Source organism: Wyeomyia smithii, chromosome 2 (assembly GCF_029784165.1).
Source record: "Wyeomyia smithii strain HCP4-BCI-WySm-NY-G18 chromosome 2, ASM2978416v1, whole genome shotgun sequence".
In the NCBI taxonomy this organism is placed as follows: domain Eukaryota; kingdom Metazoa; phylum Arthropoda; class Insecta; order Diptera; family Culicidae; genus Wyeomyia; species Wyeomyia smithii.
The window spans coordinates 20376207-20394189 of NC_073695.1; the positions used below are offsets into that span (position 1 = coordinate 20376207).

At 38.2% G+C, this 17983-nt stretch overlaps 1 protein-coding gene across 5 annotated transcripts in view; it reads right to left on the reverse strand.

The window, feature by feature from the left end:
- LOC129720813 (bifunctional heparan sulfate N-deacetylase/N-sulfotransferase) overlaps window positions 1–17983 on the reverse strand; it is a 328426-nt gene that overhangs the window by 82060 nt on the left and 228383 nt on the right. Inside the window, exon 1 of one of the 5 annotated variants that reach the window (XM_055672584.1) lies at window positions 17685–17734. The exons of the other annotated variants lie outside the window; for them this stretch is intronic. The gene's annotated coding sequence lies outside the window, so the exon portion shown is untranslated. Of the gene's footprint in view, window positions 1–17684; window positions 17735–17983 lie in introns of those variants that run through there. 5 annotated transcript variants of the gene reach the window in all.

Genomic DNA, 17983 nt, shown 5'->3' on the forward strand with positions numbered 1-17983 from the left:
GCTGTTGATACCCTGCTGAACGGCTGCGGCTGTCATCGATGATGTTGGAGTCGCACTCCTGCGTTTCTCCCTTTTCTTAGGCCGATGTCATAATGAATACGAAGTATACCGTTTCATATATTTTCCCATTGTTGATATTATTAGTCCGACTCGAATTAATGAAGTTTTCAGTTATCATCAGAAAAAGTCATATTTGATATATAAAAAAAAAATCTCTACCTATATAACCGAGTTTAAAATTATATATAATCGAATAATATATGATCGAGTCGATATATAATCTCCGCTTCGCTTTCGTTATAGCATCGGCCTTTCTCTCGTGAATTATAATTACCTGATAGCACGCTCAGATTTGTGCCGAAGGATGTCACGCTGCAAAGACTGTCATTAGCGATAACTTGAAAGAACTAACAGATATAACGAGAAGAAAAATAACAGCCCGTTGGACATTGCATGTGTGCGCTGTCGTCAGTGGCTGTTGGACTGTGTAACGAAAGTATGGGGAGCAGGGAGAGCTGCGCAATACAAAGATTTACAAATTAGTTTAAAATTTGCTGTTACGGAAAAATAGTACTGTTCAGAAGGCTGATCCAAAATCTAGAATCCGTAAGCTGGTATATAAAAATTAAAAAAAAAACCTATGAAAAAATCGAACGCAACATTAGAAATACGAACCTGAAAATCCAGTGGCTTAAAACCTTCATATGAATCCGGAAAGAAAAACTCAAAATCTGTGTAAAGTGAGATCCGATTTCCGAGGTTCAAAATTAAACATTCAAAATCAACATCACAAGATCAACAAGATCCCACCCCCCTTCCCGCTGATCGTTAAAATTTGAATTGCTATTGTACAATAGGCTGTCCCAAAACAATCGATGTTTGAAAAGACTAGGTGCTCAGCCGAAAATAGAATGATAATGTTATTTACAGCATTTTTGTAGAACATTTCGACTTTCTGAAAAATGGTTTCCAGGTTGCCAAACGTGATTTATGAAAAAATGACCTTTTCAGGATACAAAACCACTCTGTAATGCACTTTTTAAAATTCGTTCGATTCCTACATTTTTCCATATATTTTTTTATTTTTGTGGGGTTGTTTTTGAATATTTTACATGGTTTCGTTTAGCATCGCATTCAATTATTTGACTCACAGAGCCCATTGAACATCACAAAAGAGTGAATTTTTCTCATAACTTTCAGATAAAACCTTTCAAAACACATATAAAATATTCGTTCAAGAACTGAAATTTTAACTGTAAAGCGGGATTCAAGACGAAAATGTACATACAGAAAGATCTTTGGGGCTGAGATATTGGCGTTTTCACATGTGATGGAAAACTATGCATTTTCACAAAAATGCAACTAAAGCTCAATATCTCCATTGCACAGTGTTTTATTCCGCCATTTTTGTGCGATTATTTGAATAGTGATTTAAATGTTGATTATAGCCATAAGGTATGTTCGGGGAGGTTTCAGGATATCCAAAAATGCATCTTTTAATGTAGAAAGATGGGTGATCAATCCATCAATGAGTGAGGTGAAAAAAAAATTTTGTTGATTTAAAACAAGATAGCTGGAAGATGTCTTCGGCAAAATTTTAGGTTCTCTTAAAACAAGAAACTTATCCGAAGACAGATCATGTTTCTATCTCTTACGTTTTACGAGCAGCATTAAGTTTTCTATTAGTAGGTACTAAAAATCACAATTTTTGTTCTAACTTTTTTCGCAGATTTTTCCGAATTTTTAAACCTTCTACTAAGTTGTCAAACATCCAAAAATGCATTTGTTTCCTGAACATTGTTATTTTTTTATCTCTCAAAATCAAACAGTTAAGGTGCCGCCACACGGACGCTGATTCCCTTAGTTTCTAAGTCATAGTTGATTATAAAAAGCATTTTTTTCATCGTAACGCGGGATTGTACTGTCAAACGCTATAACATAGAGACTCTGAACTACTCCGACATGCCCGAATAGTTCATAGCCTATTATTCACTGATGAAAAAATGCTTTTTGCAATCAACTAAGACTTAGAAACTAAGAGAATTAGCGTCCGTGTGGCGGCACCTTTATTTAACATTTTTGTTAAAATGCATAGTTTTCCATCACATTTAAAAATTTCAATATCTCAGTTCCCAGATAAGATATAGAGGATCTTTATGCATGTAAATTTTCGTCATAAATCTCGCTTTGAAATGAGAATTTCAGTTCTTTATCATTTTTTTTTTCATTTTTGTGTTGAAGGGTTTTATCTAAAAATTATGGAAAAAAATATTTTTTCTGTGATGTTTACTAGAACAGGCCTTTGAGAGTAAAATACAAAATATTCAAAAACAACCCCACAAAAATAAAAGAATATATGGAAAAAATTAGGAATCGAACAGAATTGAAAAAAGTGCAAAGGAGTGGGTTTGTAGCTTAAAAAAGTAATTTTTTCATAAATCACGTTTGGGCAAGCTGGAAATTTTTTTTTAGAAAGTCGAAATGTTCCACAAAAATGCTATAAATAACATTATCTTTCAATTTAGGGCTTAGCACCTTGACTTTTTACATCGATTTTTTTGGGACACCCTATTGTACAGTCGATTACATTTTTAAGGGATTCATTTTGTACAACACAGGATATTCAAAAAAATATAAGGCCATACGAATCATGAAATACTGGTTCCATATTTTCGTCAATTCCAGATTGCCTCTTGGTTCTTTATATTTAAAATCTCCTGTTCACGTTTGTTGATCGCCTTCTTTCGAAGTTCCTCGACACAGGTTGTTTCGTTAGTAACATTATTTTCACATTTTAGCAGTTTTTCAATAACACATCAAATCGTAATGAAATTGAATAGTGATTGTATACACCTGATGCTAGATAGCTGGCTTCTTCTTTACTTTCACTTTCATGATCCATATTGCATTATCACAGTGATTTCATACACACAAAAAATAGTTGAATAGTTTTAATGCTCATTTTTCAAATTATGCATAATTTTTTCTACAGGCGGTAGAATTCCCGTTTCAAGGTTACCGGATGATCCGCAACGGTTCAGTTCTCAATATCCTCAAAATCGAATGAGTCATTCATCGGTGATTATGGTAAGTTTATTAAAATTAATTTAGCGGCTACTGAAAATATATAGTTGGTGCCTCTGTTCTGTATTGCTTGATAACAGAGCTCGTTTTTGAAATAAAATTAGGCGGCATCCATAAATAGGTAACGCTCATAGGGGTGAGGGGGGGGGGTATCCTCGAGTGTTACGATTTGTTACACAGGGGAGGAGGGGGGGTAGTTTAGTTCAGCGTCACGTAACAAAAAATCTCTGGAGAGGCTTTCCAAAAACGAGCAGTTTTATCAAGCAAATCATTCTACAGCGTTACGTAATTTTTATGGGCGAGGAGGCGGTAGGTGTTGGCGTTACGTTTCGTTACATATGGGGAGTAGTGGTCTAAAAATAGGGTTTTTTACGTTACATAATTTATGGATGTCGTGTTAAAGTCTACCTGGGGAGGAAGGCAATGTTTTTTGTTTACGTTACCCTGATTTCACCTCCTTCCTATCCTGTGTAACAATTCGTAACGTTCGTGGGTTATTGTACTTTTAAAATTCATATTGTATTACATATTGTATGTGAACTACACAGTTTAACTGCTAACAACGATTTCTGTTGCAATAGAAATCAGAGCTCTCAATTAGCACATAGCTAAGAACAGCCCTTGATGTGTTTCTTACGTTGCCAAAAGTGTCAAAAATAAAACGAAAAGGCAATTTTTGTAAGTATTATTCATAAGTTCATTTTTATTCGATGTCAGCCTTTCAAGTGTAGTAGTCAACTTTCTTCATAGTGTTCAAAATACAATTTTTCAAAACTTCAACTCCCATTAAATTGCTCTACTGTCTCTCGTAATCCAAGACTCGGGAATCAATTTCCGAAGTGCTACATCAAAAATCATAAATATAATATATTAAAATCCAAAATATTAGAATAATAATACTAGTTCGAAGTCAGAATGATGAATTTAAAATTTGAATTTCGCACATTGAAATTTAGAAATTCAAGAATCAAAATTTAAAATTAAGTCGAAATGCATCTGAATCAAAACTAATAAATTTTAAATTCGATGTCATGACTCCGGAAAATGGATTGCGAGATCCAGTGTTTTAATGCGAATTTCCGAATTGAAATATGAAAATAACTATGATTGGGAATACAACATGATAATTTATACTCCTGGGGAAAATACGGGAACATTTGAGTACTTTATCCGAAAAATCGTTTCAGATTACCTTAGCGTGGGTCCCTTCTCACTGCTCGATACCGGGCAATGAGAAAGCGGACTCTTTGGCTAAGGTGGGTGCAATAAACGGCGATATTTATGAAAGACCAATTGCTTACAATGAATTTTTCGCATTTGTACGTCAGAATACGATCAACAGTTGGCAAAATTCATGGACTAAAGGGGAACTGGGAAGGTGGTTACATTCCATAATTCCCAAGGTATCGACGAATCCGTGGTTCAAGGGGTTGGATGTAGGTCGAGATTTCATTTGCGTGATGTCTCGGCTTATGTCCAACCACTATAGATTTGACGCGCATCTCCGTCATATTGGGCTCGAAGAAAGCGGTATCTGTGCCTGTGGTGAAGGTTATCACGACATAGAGCACGTTGTTTAGTCATGCCCTGTTCACCGTGACGCCAGGTCTAAACTTGTAGCTTCCCTTCAGGCCGGAGATAGACGGCCAGCTGTTCCTGTTCGTGATGTCTTGGCGTGCCGTGACCTACCCTACATGACCCTTATATACGTTTTCCTTAAATCCATCCATGCCCCAGTCTAGTCCCGTTCCCCTCCGTCTACACCCAACAAAACGACAAGAACACGTTTGAACCTTAAGCACAAAACCAACAACCAGACCCCGCACAATAGAACCAGGACCCAAGGACTACGAGCCTCTGTCCCAACTCACGACATCGTGGCTCAGCAGTACGAATCCATACATGCCATTCGACGATTATCAGACGACCATTGAACAACAAAACACAGATTGGAAATTCCATGCTAGTTTTAAGTTAGACTTAATTTCAGCTCGTAGTCCGCAGCGAGGATAAAAAATTTGCTTTAGTTTTTAAGTCATCAGATATAATTGGCGCCGTTAAACATTAAATTGTATTTGTGCCGTGTCAAATATATGTTATGTGAAGAAAAAAAAAAAGATAATTTATAATCCGTATTTTGTAATACATTATTCCGTTTTGAATATTCGAAATTTATATTGGAAACCGACAATCAGCAGTACTTTGGAAATTCCGAAAAATTCAATCGAAATCTGAAACTGAATCGAAAAAATTAAAATCGTGAAGGCATACCAAAATACCTGACCTGAAAAGCAACAGTTATGAATTAACATGTGAAAGTCCTTCGTTTATTGCCATATATACTTGAAACTCCTAGAAATACCTGATTTTCTTCAAGTATTCCGGTAGAAAATATGTAATAATTGAACAAGAACATTCGACATAAATTGTGTAAAACAGCCGCATAATGCACTATTGTTTTTTCGAAACTCTATTGAAGCATTGCTCTCAAATATATTTTCCATATTCACTGAAACGATCCTAAGACATCGGCAAGCAAGTTTCTGTTCAAACAACTGTGCAAGTGAATCTGCAGAACAGAGAATTTAATCTGTCGGAAAATATTCATAACCATAAGCGTATCTGGCTGATATGCCCATTGTAAACGAACGGCTACCGTAATTATTGCAAACCTTTATAGTGCATCATCCTGCAAAAGCCGAGCAGCAGCACTATGAGCAATAAATCATCTTCCTACTACTGTTTCGAATCCGGGCCCGATTTCCGTCAGATAGAATTCATAAGCATAAAATGATAAACTTCACAGATAGCTCGTTGCTCGACCACAAACGCCGCTGTTGTACACTAACAATCAAGATTGCAACCAGACATGAGCAAAACTCTAGTATTCCAATGATAGAATAGCTTTATCGCACACACTATGCCCAGTCCAGGTAGGTATAATTTTCCCCAGCATGCAGAAGATTGGCGAGATACTTTTATGCACAAGATTGCATACCATCAAATGGTTGCAATTTCCTTCGGTCAACAGGCAACATGTACTGGTATGCCTCCACTGGAACGTATGTCAGCAGAGTAGAGTAGACTCCGGTTTAAATTTTGTGCTACTGCATCGAATAAAACCACCGGAATGCGGACGTTTTTCGGAAAATTGACTGCAACACAGACCGTTTGCAGTCGACTTTCGGCTCCTGGTAAGGATGCATGCAGAGACACCCAAATTATGGTCGCTCGTTTCGCACAGAGCTGTCTGCCAGGGCAGGTGATGACACTTCGACCGGAAGGTGTTGAAACGGAAGTATTGTTAGCCCGGCCACTTTGGCTTGCCGGTATTTTCCGGGCAATCAACGATATTGGCTTGAAAGAAGCCTACAGTGTGACGTGTTATACTAAGAATGAGAAGAATTTGCACACTTTATCGAAGCATACTTACACGATACGATTTCAAAATATCTTTCCACTGCTCAGATACACTAGACCATTAGCATCGTCAACCCTTAGGCACTGTAAACCATAAACCTAGAAAACCACGCCTCCCATTAAATCATATCAATATTCCAAAACCAGCTCTTACGTACGACCATCCAACCATCGGCGACCGGCAGCCCAGCGTGTGCCACCCACTTTATCAAATTTTCAGCTAGCGCTAAATAAAGGACCTGTCAGTTACATTGCAGCAGCGAGAGCGCTTCGGTCTGTCTCACAAAATGACACCTCTGCTGGCAGCAGTCATCAGTATCAAGAGCAGTAGCAGCATCATCACCATCACGGACCACGGTTATCCTTTCGTTCCATCGGCAGCACTCGAAACTCCCCATCAACCAACCCCAAAGTGGGCCAGCAGCAACTCTCTTCAACCCAGTTGGACGCAGCAGAAATCGATCCTGCACGTCATTGTTCGCAAGTCGGGGGGGATTCTTTATCCGTTTGAATCATTAATGAGCTAATTCAGTGCTACACTTTATCGCCATAAATGAATCAGTAGAAATAATTCCACTTCCATTCCGTACCTGGCTGTTGACTAGTCGGAGGGGTAGGTAGGTGGTATAGACGGCACGGAAAAGAGATGCAGAAATAATCTTCCACCACCCATCAACACCCAAATCCCGCCGAGCAAGGACAGTTTATTCGGAATCATTTATCCACTCGGTATTGGTGATGCTCGGTGAACCAAAGGAGAGAAAATGAATTCGGATTCGCTTTATCAGGTTACGATGAATAATTTAAACTGCGCGCGCCTATCTTTAAAGAGGTAAATCAATTCCGAAAAATGCTTTCCATTATTTTTTTTTTTTATTCTCGCATATTTTCCGTCGGTCTAGTTCCGCCACTGTTGTGGCCAATCACCGACGCCCAGGGAGGCGACGACTCCACACCCAGGACCCTAACTCACGACCCGTTAATAACGGACCGGCGCCAACGGCTTTACTTCCTCATGCGATGGAAGGCGTGATCCCAGAGAATTTTCGCCTCAGAAAATCTCCCGGTGTCAGCTAGGATTAAATCTAGACCAGTTGGGTTGGTTGTGAGTGGATCACGCCACCTCACAACCATCGACACCTATGTCGGCGGTGGGATTCGAACCCAGGCGTCGAGCGTGGTTGGTGGAGACGTTACCAACCACACTAGGCCCCCGCTTAATTTTATTGATGATTGGTGGTTAATCTTGTGGTTATATTATTGCATGACTTTGGTGGGTAAATTGGTAATATTTTCGTTAGCTGCTAGCAGGTTATGGGTGACCCTTAACTCAGACTTACGAATGAGAGCTTCAGTCAAATATGAGGCACGACTCTGTTGACTTGACATTTATACTTAAAGCTTCGAGTTGAGTTTAAAACCTGCGACATTAACTAGCTTTTTTTAAACTTATGCTGCAGTCGCCCTTTTTCAAGTTATGTCATTCTCTCAGTTTCGTGGCTAACGTTATAACATTTTATTCCGTATATAATTTCCAGCTGATTTGGCAATCATTGGATGGTGATAGGTAGCCACACTAGTAGCAACGTGTGGTAAATTATGCAATTTCCCCAACTTCGGGTCGGTCGTATCGTGTCAATTGCGGTCACCACAGAAGAGTGTGTCTAGGTGTTGAATCATCAATGATAAAGTAATTGACTTACAGCTTGACCTAATCGGATCCACTTGATTGGAGCGTAAAGGGAACAGAGCATAATAGTGTAACTCACCGCAGGAGCTTTTTGCGAGAAAGGTGGCCGATTACGTGCTCCGGAAGATATACGGGCGCACTGGAAGTGGTTTTTGATTGCAAATGAAATCAATTAGTTTAATTGAGAACGTCAACTATTGAATACAAGGTTGAAGACGACTGGCTCACGTGAACATTCGCGAGTTGTTATTGGAATTAAAATGGTTCTGATTATGCCCTTGTAATTAATCGGTACTATCCAATGCGGTTGGATCGGTTTCCAAGTAGCTGCTTGAGAGTCCCACAAAATACTCACCCATTATGAAATGATAGTTTCCATTTTTACGATGGAACTTCTTCAACACGACGACAACAACGATCACGATAGCTATTGCAGAATTTTTCCACTGGCAGTTCCTGTTCCTGTTCCATTTGAATAATGAAAACACCTCCGACGTGGTGAGCCGTAATTTGTTGGCATCAACAACCACCCGCCTCCATTTTTACGTCACTAGGCTAATGCAGTCGATAATTTTCGATACATGGTACACCAGCTGTTATCAAGGGCGAAGAAGAGAGTCATGGATCACATTTACACAATAGTACCGGGGCGCGGTCCGCTACCCTCCAGGGAATATTGTCGAATTACGAGTGTATACTTAATTTATAGCTCCATTTCAGTACGAGTTGGCTGGCTAGTGCTGTGCATGGGAGAGTTAAATCATGCGACCCAGAATAAATCATCTCTGGAAATCGCAGTAATACTACCCCCGATCGGTGACACAGTTGGTAACACTTGACCGCCACTCGGATTCGATCCCCCCGTGAGGGGAGGGAGGGAAGTAAATGCGTATGCGAGAGAGTGCTAAAATGAGCTATTGCTCAGAGCGATTTTCCAACAGGGTTCATAATCAAACAAAAGCCCCCGTTTTCGGGAACGGTGTGTGCGAGGAACATTTGACCAATAAATTTCCACCAGCTTCCGCCGTATCGTGTGCCGCTAGGAACATTGATCAAACAGCAATGCCGACTGGTTATAAATTTTGTTGATTCCGAAGCGGATAGGAAACGCGATATCGAGCCGTGCTGAGTGAATGTGGTTAACCTAAAGCAACAGTGAGGTTGGTGCTGGTAGTGAGTGCTCGATTACGAGCCTAATCCACCTTACCTTGCAATCTGGTAAGGGTAGTCTGTCTATATGACTTTTGCTGCTGTTTCTAAACCCTTAGACTTTTTCCCCTTTCACGGTTTTATTTTACCCTTGAGGGGCTATTAAACCAAGTTTTTATTATTTTTCGCAGACAAACTGGCGGAAATAACGTTGAAAGTATATTCAAATGATAGCAGATTCTTATGATCAGCACTTATATTTGTTTGTATTTCAAATAACATTCTTGAATCTAAATAATAAAGTGTTTTTGTGTCTCAATGCGCTTATAAAATTCACAAATTTAAAACTGTTAACAGCCAATCAAGTTGATTGTGATTTTTTTCAATCGATAGCGCCCAAAAAAGTATACGTATTTTTCCAGTATCAGCTTCTAGTTATGTTTTACGAATTATTGTCAAGTAAAACTAATTGATTAGAAAAAAGCTAGTTCAAAATATGGGAAAAACTCTGACCAATATTTTATTAAAATGATACCTTCTATTTTGTCAGCATAATTGCCTTTTTCCTATTTTTTCTTCGCTGTAAACTAAACTGTTATAATAAGAATTCACGTGTCTCAATGAATTTTTTAAAGGTGCTTTGGTTACTTTCATATTGTGGTCACCGTGGCTCTGTGGTTAGCGATGTCGGTCGGCTAGCTCTCCCACACGGTTGTGGTATCGGGTTCGATTCCCGATCGAGTCGAGAATCTTTTCGAGCTGGAAATTTTCTCGACTCAGCACTGGGACACGGTGTATCGCTGTACTTATTCTACACACACAAAATGTGTCAAAAACAATATCGATAACGAATTCTCTCAACTAATCTAGTTGATCGAGACCGCTATTAGCCCCAAGGATAAGCGAGCGATATTGTTTTGGTTACTTTCAGACGTACATAACGAGTGACAGCTAAAATTTTAGATTTTTTTCAGTTTTCATAAATTGAGCCGTTTACCGATTTTGATTTTTTTCTTCGAAAAAAAAAAAACCAAACTGTATTTTAAAAGACAATGGCTATGAAAAAATCATGGTACAAACCGTATCTTTGTTTTATGAAGGGTTCAACACCTGGATTTCTCAGGAAATTTCGCAAAAAATATCAAATTTTGAAAGACGTGTATTTTGACGTAGAACTACATCTCCAAGGAAGCTACGAAGAGGACCAAATTTGTCCGGAAACTCGATTATCCGGAATTTTAGACTCGATTATCCGGAATTTTATTTTTTTGATGTCCGTTTTCAATTTTTATTCCGAAATTTTGTCTTTACCATCCCTGTCGGCATATTTGTTACCATTTAAGTCCCTTCCGGCATGTTTGGGACATGTTCGAATTAAGTGAAAATAATCAATGCCCAATTTATTTTTTTTGCTTCTCAAGATTTAACCCCTTTTTGCCTCAGAAATAACTTCTGGTTATGCCACTGCATCATACAAGTAAATAAAGAAAAGAGATATTTATTTTATGTGCGTTAATCGCAAACTTTCAGTATTTTTTGTGTGATTTGATTATTCGGAAAACTCGATTATCCGGAACGAAAATTTTTTTGATGTTCCGGATAATCGAGTCCGACCTGTAATCGATTTCTAGCTTCCGCCAATATGTAGAAAATTTTAATTTTATTATGTGAACTATTGTACTATTGAATACTGAAACGCATATTTTGACCTCTGAATCATGCTTTCCTTAGCATGGTCGACTGAATATTATACCATGTTAACCGTGAATGCATTGTTTAGGCTCTATGAGAGTCCGCTTTCGGCTCAAATATCACATCAAATATCAATATGCAACACGCAACTACGTTGCTTGGCTGACATAGCGGCGTTTCCTGCTATCTGTTTCTGTCCAACACAAACAGAATGTTGTCACCCAGCCGCATAGGTGCAATATGCAACACGCAACTAGTTTAATGGTTTTTTCCGTTGTTTGCCAACCAAAAATTAGATGCCAAAACAAAAATTTGAAAAAAGCGATCCTAAAATTACTGATATCTTTTCAATTGATTTTTTCTTCTTTGAATGTTTATTTGCTTTTATTATCACTCATTTTAATCGCAAAATTAAATATTTTTTCTGTGATTCGGTTATCCGGATAACTCGATTTTCCGGAATGAATTTTTTTTTGATGATCCAGATAATCGAGTCACACCTGTATTACGTAACACGCTCAGAAGTGAGGGGTATTTAGCGATGTGTTACACTGCATGAGGCCACCTTGAAAAATGGAGTTACGTGGGAGTGGGGGGTATTGAAAGTTGCCAAACTCCGCACTATGTATTATACGAACGTCCGTTATATTTTCAACTCAGAAAAGTCTTTTTTTTACGCGGGCCCATACAAATTTGGAACGCTTCCACCGCGTACAAAAGACCTTAGTGTATTATTAAATTACATCACGGGTACTCTCTCAGTTACAGAAATAAACTCCCACGGGGCAGTGTGTGTAGTTCATCGTGGCGTGCTGAGATACGGGAACACAATAGTAAAGGGTGATTCGACTTTGGTTTAGGGTGAGTTATACCTTTCCCAGTAGATTAATTGGCTAAAACACCTTGCCGGAGACAACGGAGGTTGCGGGTTCGAGTTTTTTTTTTTATAGGAGGAGATGTTTTGTGATGAATTAATTATTTACTAATATTTATTCAGAATGTTTATTGTGTGTTCTGCCACAAACTGTGACATATCAACACTATTACATATATTTCAATTTTTATTTCATTAAAAGATTGTAATTGCTTCCGCAGTTAAGTGAATATAATTGTAGGAAAATTGTGAACCTACTTGTCAAGAAAAAAAAAATTAATATAAAATTAAACTTTAGCCTAATCTTACACCTAGCTTACTGATTATAGAGTGAGCTAATCGTTGTAATTGGGGATTGAAATGATTTTTGTCGGAACTAAGGCGCTGGGTATTCTCAATGTGCTCTTTGAAGGTCAGATTTTTATTAAAATTAGCCCTAGATGTTTAACTGTGTCCATCTGGACAACATGATTATTGGTGGGTTTGAGAAAAGAAACGCTTGGTTCAGGAGGAAAAATAATTAATTGTGTTTTTGATGCATTAGGAGAAATCTTTCATTTCTGCAAATATGGAGAAAATATATCTAGACTTTTTTGCAGCCTACTGCATATGACACGAAAGCTTTTTCCTTTTACGGAAATGTATCGTCACAAAACAGAGATTTCTCACATCCTAGTGGTAAATCAGGAAGATCAGAAGTAAAAATATTATATAGGACTGGGCCCAAGATACTTCCCTGAGGTACACCAGCTCTAACAGGCAATCTATCAGATTTACCATTTAAATAGTTAGCCTGTAGAGTGCGGTCAGTCAAGTAAATCTGAATCATTTTTGTGATGTAAAGAGGAAAACGGAAATTGGACATTTTGGCTATCAAACCTTTATGCAAAACACTGTCGAATGTCTTTACGATGTCTAGAAAAGCAGCTCCAGTGAAATAACCTACAGATTTATTAGTACGAATCATATTAGTTACTCTTATTAACTGATTAGTAGTCGAATGCCCATGGCGAAATCCAAACTGCTCATTTGCAAAAATTGAATTCATTCTATTAAGAATGATGTTAACCTGTTTATTTCTGTTTAGGTGAGTTGGAACTGAAAGCAGTGATCGGTTTTTAGAACTTCCGTATGAACAAAGTTTAACAATCTTTCCTTCCCTATAAATTTTCAATTTTTCAATTTTTTTGACTGATACTATTTAATTTGCCGCACTACGTTGAAAAATATAGTAGAAAGCGAAGGTCCTATGTTACTTCCTTGAGGAACGTTAGACTATAATTAAATGAAATACTTGAAAATCTTTGTATAATGGATATTTCTAAATTGGGTTGCGAAAGTGTAGGCCGAACCGAGCTGGTTAAATATTCGAAAACTTTGGAAATGACCCAACGTTATATTTGAAAAGCTGAGGATAAAATGTAGTATTTTTTGCGTTGGATTAGGTAAATAAATTCATAAATTAGATTTGAATAGAAGTGTGGCTATTCCTTGAAATATTTTTGATTTCAGGAGTATGTAGAGATTGAAATTGATTGATGTAAAACTCTAAATGGTAGCTTGTTGGGTCTAATAAAATTTTTGACAGTGGTAAAATTGATGTACGTCTATTATCGATTGACCAGAGGATTACTTCGTCAGAATATCCATCTATCAAATTTAACCCAGTTATTGATTGATTCGCTGTAATCACCTTTCCATTTATTATGAAATATTGTTATACCTTCCCCTTCACTGAAGAAAACAACAACATCGAGTGAGGATAACTGTATCAGTTCCAATAAAAATTTGACGGTGTAAATTTCCGGTCCGAAATTGAAATCTCTGACAGGTATGTACACTGACACGAGTAGCAATAAATAAAACTCAACATTTTTCGTCATTTTGTGTAGTCGCGAGTACTTGCAGCTGCAGCAGCTGCAATTTCACGATAATATCGCGACAATAAAACTCTATGACACTCGCGACAAAATGGAAATGGATATCGGTGCTCCTAGGGTGAAGCTCAATGATACACCAACAAAAATGGTGTGATAGTGCAGTAATATGCACCAGATCAGAGCAGAGGGCCGAGCATATACATTCGCAAATAAAACAAAAATGGGTGCCCGAAAAAGACAATTGCTTTTGCAATATCGGATTTCAATTTGCTTTTGCTTTTTATTGAAAACGCGTGACATATGTGACGGGCTGCAGTAAAGGCAATAATTCGATTGATCTGGTTCTGTGTAGTTCAAGATGTCACTGGATCGTGTGTTGGAATTGTGTTAACTTTAAATTAAAATATTCTTAAATTCAAATTCAGCCAAAATTAAACAAAATGCCCAACTTATCATGCAACACACGAAGTAGCTTTCAAGATATAGAAAAATTAAGTTAGGCAAGCTGCAATCACTAACCATAGGTATGCTTTCTGTGGTACATTAGCGGAGCTGGGTAATTAAAATTATTCTCCAGCCAGCAATTTGCATCCTTCCATTGCTCCAACCAGGACATCTTTCCAGAGCTGCTTCTCGCTTAGCAGAATATTCACCAACGGTTGTCCATAAAATTTATCCCCATTCCATCAACTACATTTGAGTGGGCTAATTTAAGTTCTCCCTTTCACATACATGCACACACATACCCGGTAACGACAACGTCGCTTCATATTGAGGACTCTCGTTTTTACTTTGTAATTCCATAATGCAGAGATAGATAGGAGCCTGGATAGAGGATGCATGCGGGCTCGGTACTAACTGCACACACACAATTCAAGCTACAGCTGCAGGCTGGTTGTTTTTTGTCCTCTCGAATCGTTCTTTCCGTGTGCGCTCTGTGTGATGGTGACGATCTTTCCTGGCGTAGGGAAGGGAATTAAAATTGCAGCACATAACGGGATCGACATTCGCATTTTTTTACATTTTTCGCTGCCTGCAGCTCGCTTTCCTTCCAGGCTGGTTGAGCGGAAGAAGAGTTGCATTAAACATATGCTTGAAAACATTAAAAATTCTCGACACGATTATGTGATGCGCATTCAAGTGGTGGATGCAGGTGAGTGAGGCGACGAACGGCTGTCATACAAGTATTACCGGATAATGACAACTATGGTACCGGTTTCTCGGCAATAGGAAAATTTTCAGGAACGGCACACAGTGAAGAAAAATAAAACGAACTGAATGCTTTCCGGTTCGCTTGAATCCTTAAGATTATTGCCGGGGATCCGAGGAAGCTGACAGATGTTCTTGAGAGTAATTAAATATGAAGAGCTCCGCGCTAGTCAGGCTATACTAGTGAACTTGTAATCATGTTATCGTTTCTTTCTTGTACTACAAGAACACAGAAAGAACTATGCTTTGCTTGAAGGTTTTCCTATTAATTAATTGTAAATATTCTTTAGAAGAGTTTTGAAGCCGGATTTGGGATCGTTCCCTTTTTAGTCTCTTGAAACTGGCTTGTAAAAACGATTAAATTTAGGGATGGATAAATAAAAACATCCCAATTAATGGCAAGTGTACTCCGAATTATACATAAGCTGGAATCCAACCGCTTTTGTGCAATTCCGTCAATTAATGCGCGGAATCTTTATTTTATTCCAGCTTAACGTAATAATGTTGGCATTATAATTAGTGGCACAAGAAGAAAAAATGCCACAATTAACAACACGCAATAATGTATTACCATTACACAGTTCCTCATGCGGAATTCTGCGGATTAATGGCTGCACGATTTTTCGATAAAATAATTGCGCCTTTGATTAATGGGATTTAATTTTATTTTTGTAACATCCACGTGAAACCTCAGCTTTTGCGATGGCCATACATAATCGGCAAATTTATAGAAAATAAAAAAAAAAACATAAATGGTACGAGCTGCGTTTCGATTTTTTCCCTTTTGCAACAATGATGACTCAAAGTCTGTGAAAATTCTTTAGAAGCAATTTTCCACTGCATACGCTTTAAGAGGGCACGTATCATGCACAAAAAAAAAACCTGGCTGATATCAAACAGGTAGATGCATCTCACGTCTCTTTTGTTGTGTAACCAGAATTGTAAGTCAGTTTTGTATAGCGCACTGATTTGAATCATAGGTGATTCCGCAAACATGCTTCAAAAATCTTGAACGTTTCTCAGAGCACAAGGAATATTTTTTAGGGATACGACACTAAATACGACACAAGCGTCCAATTGCACCAAAAAGCTAACTTGGATCGTTACCCGCAGGATAAAAGCTTATCTAAAACAAACCGGAGAAAATGTATCTAACAATGTCCCTACAGTCAGACCATTGTATTTTATTGTCAAAATATGTGACAGCTCCGACAAGAAAAAAATGTACGCTCAAGTGGAGAAAATTCTGTCGTCGTTATAGCGCGGTCACTCATGGAACATACACATGGAAACTTTTGACCACATGACCAACTTGTGTTTCCGGTAGCATCACTAATGTCACCTGGTTTACTCTCTGATATATTTCATACAGCAGAAAAGCATCCGAGGGTAGAACGACACAGGATACCACAGAGCGAAGGTCGGAACTGTACCTTCTTCGTGGCGCATTTTCCATTTGTTAGCAAGAAGACATTTGTCGCATTCTTTGTCCGCCCGATGGGCAACAAATTGCCACAAGCTAAAATGAGCAGTACGTGTCGGAAATTGTCACTATTGTCACCACTTCTGGAGCAAGAGGGCGTGTCTAAGAAAAGGGTAGCGAGTGGGAGGAGGGCGTGACGGGGAGAGTTTAGAAACGCTTTCTGTTCACCAAGCTGTGGAAACTGCGCTACAGAAGCGTAGCAAATTCGGAAAGCGTCCCAGAAGGAAAACATTCACCGGTATTCTTGTAGCGGATGCCGGGATACTGACTGCTGGAAGAATGATATTGAGATCAAACAGACATCTGCTCAGCGGTGTTCTTGGTGAATATTAAAATGGCACTTAAATCACAAAGGAAGGAATGGATGCAGTTTTGTGCACTCGCATAGCCGTGTCATAAGACATCTATTTCAAATTCAGATCTAATCTGAAAAGTAACGAAGAGATATGATCTACTTCAAAAATTCTCTTTTACTAGCCCCCAGATAGCAGCTTGAGAATCGTAATTTCGAATGAAATTTGGTTTCAAACGACAATAGGCGTAATTTCAATACGGATAACGAAGAGTTTAATAAGGAAAAAATGTCGTATCATTTCCCATTTGAAGGCTGTGTTGTGCGTGGCTTTGCTTGCTGAAAAGGGGTGACTTTTTGCGAGTAAGTGCTTGCTCAATTTCCCCGAACAAATTGATGCGTTCATTGTGTCACGTTCTCAATACCCACTATTGCCCGGATTGAGCAAGGAAGCAACGCTGATGGCGAGAGCAAATAACTAGTAATTTGCGCGAACTGTCACGATAGCAATAACGCGATGGATTCTCAGCACACGTGCAACCCAATTTTACAGCCGTGCGATCAAAGTTCGTGACAAATAAAAATCGGAAAATTATTTCTCTTGAAGATAAAAAATTCAATAATAATTCGATATCCGTCTTCCAGTAAGCCAGCAGACACGGCTTACTTCCACTATAACAGATCGCCATGAAAAACATGGTGAACTAAACAGGTGTCTTTTGATCAGCGAGTTTACAAGTTTCATAATTTGATAATAAATTAATAATAATATTTTTTCACGTGACTGAACATGTCGAGGACTACAGAAATATGAAACACAAAATTTAGTTTAACTATGATAGAAAGAGTAACGCCGAGCTCATGCCAAGTTGAAATCAATTCTTAATAAAATGTCTTTTATGTTGCCTTACACATATTTCCTTGTGTGATAGTTTCATATCAAACGGATGTAGCTGTCGTAGATGTGGAGAAATGTCGGATATTTTACCTGCGGAAGAAGGAAGAATGGCAAAATATTAACCAATTAATTATGTACATCTTATTGCAAACAAAATGTATAAAGATGTGGCGAACATGTGAATGTTGCGGATCCACACCAAAATGTGTATTCCGATATTGAATTTATGTTAAACTTTCAAAATATTGATTATGGGACAGTGCGGCTACGAAATGTTGAATATTTTGGTGATAAAAATGAGAAGTTTTCGAA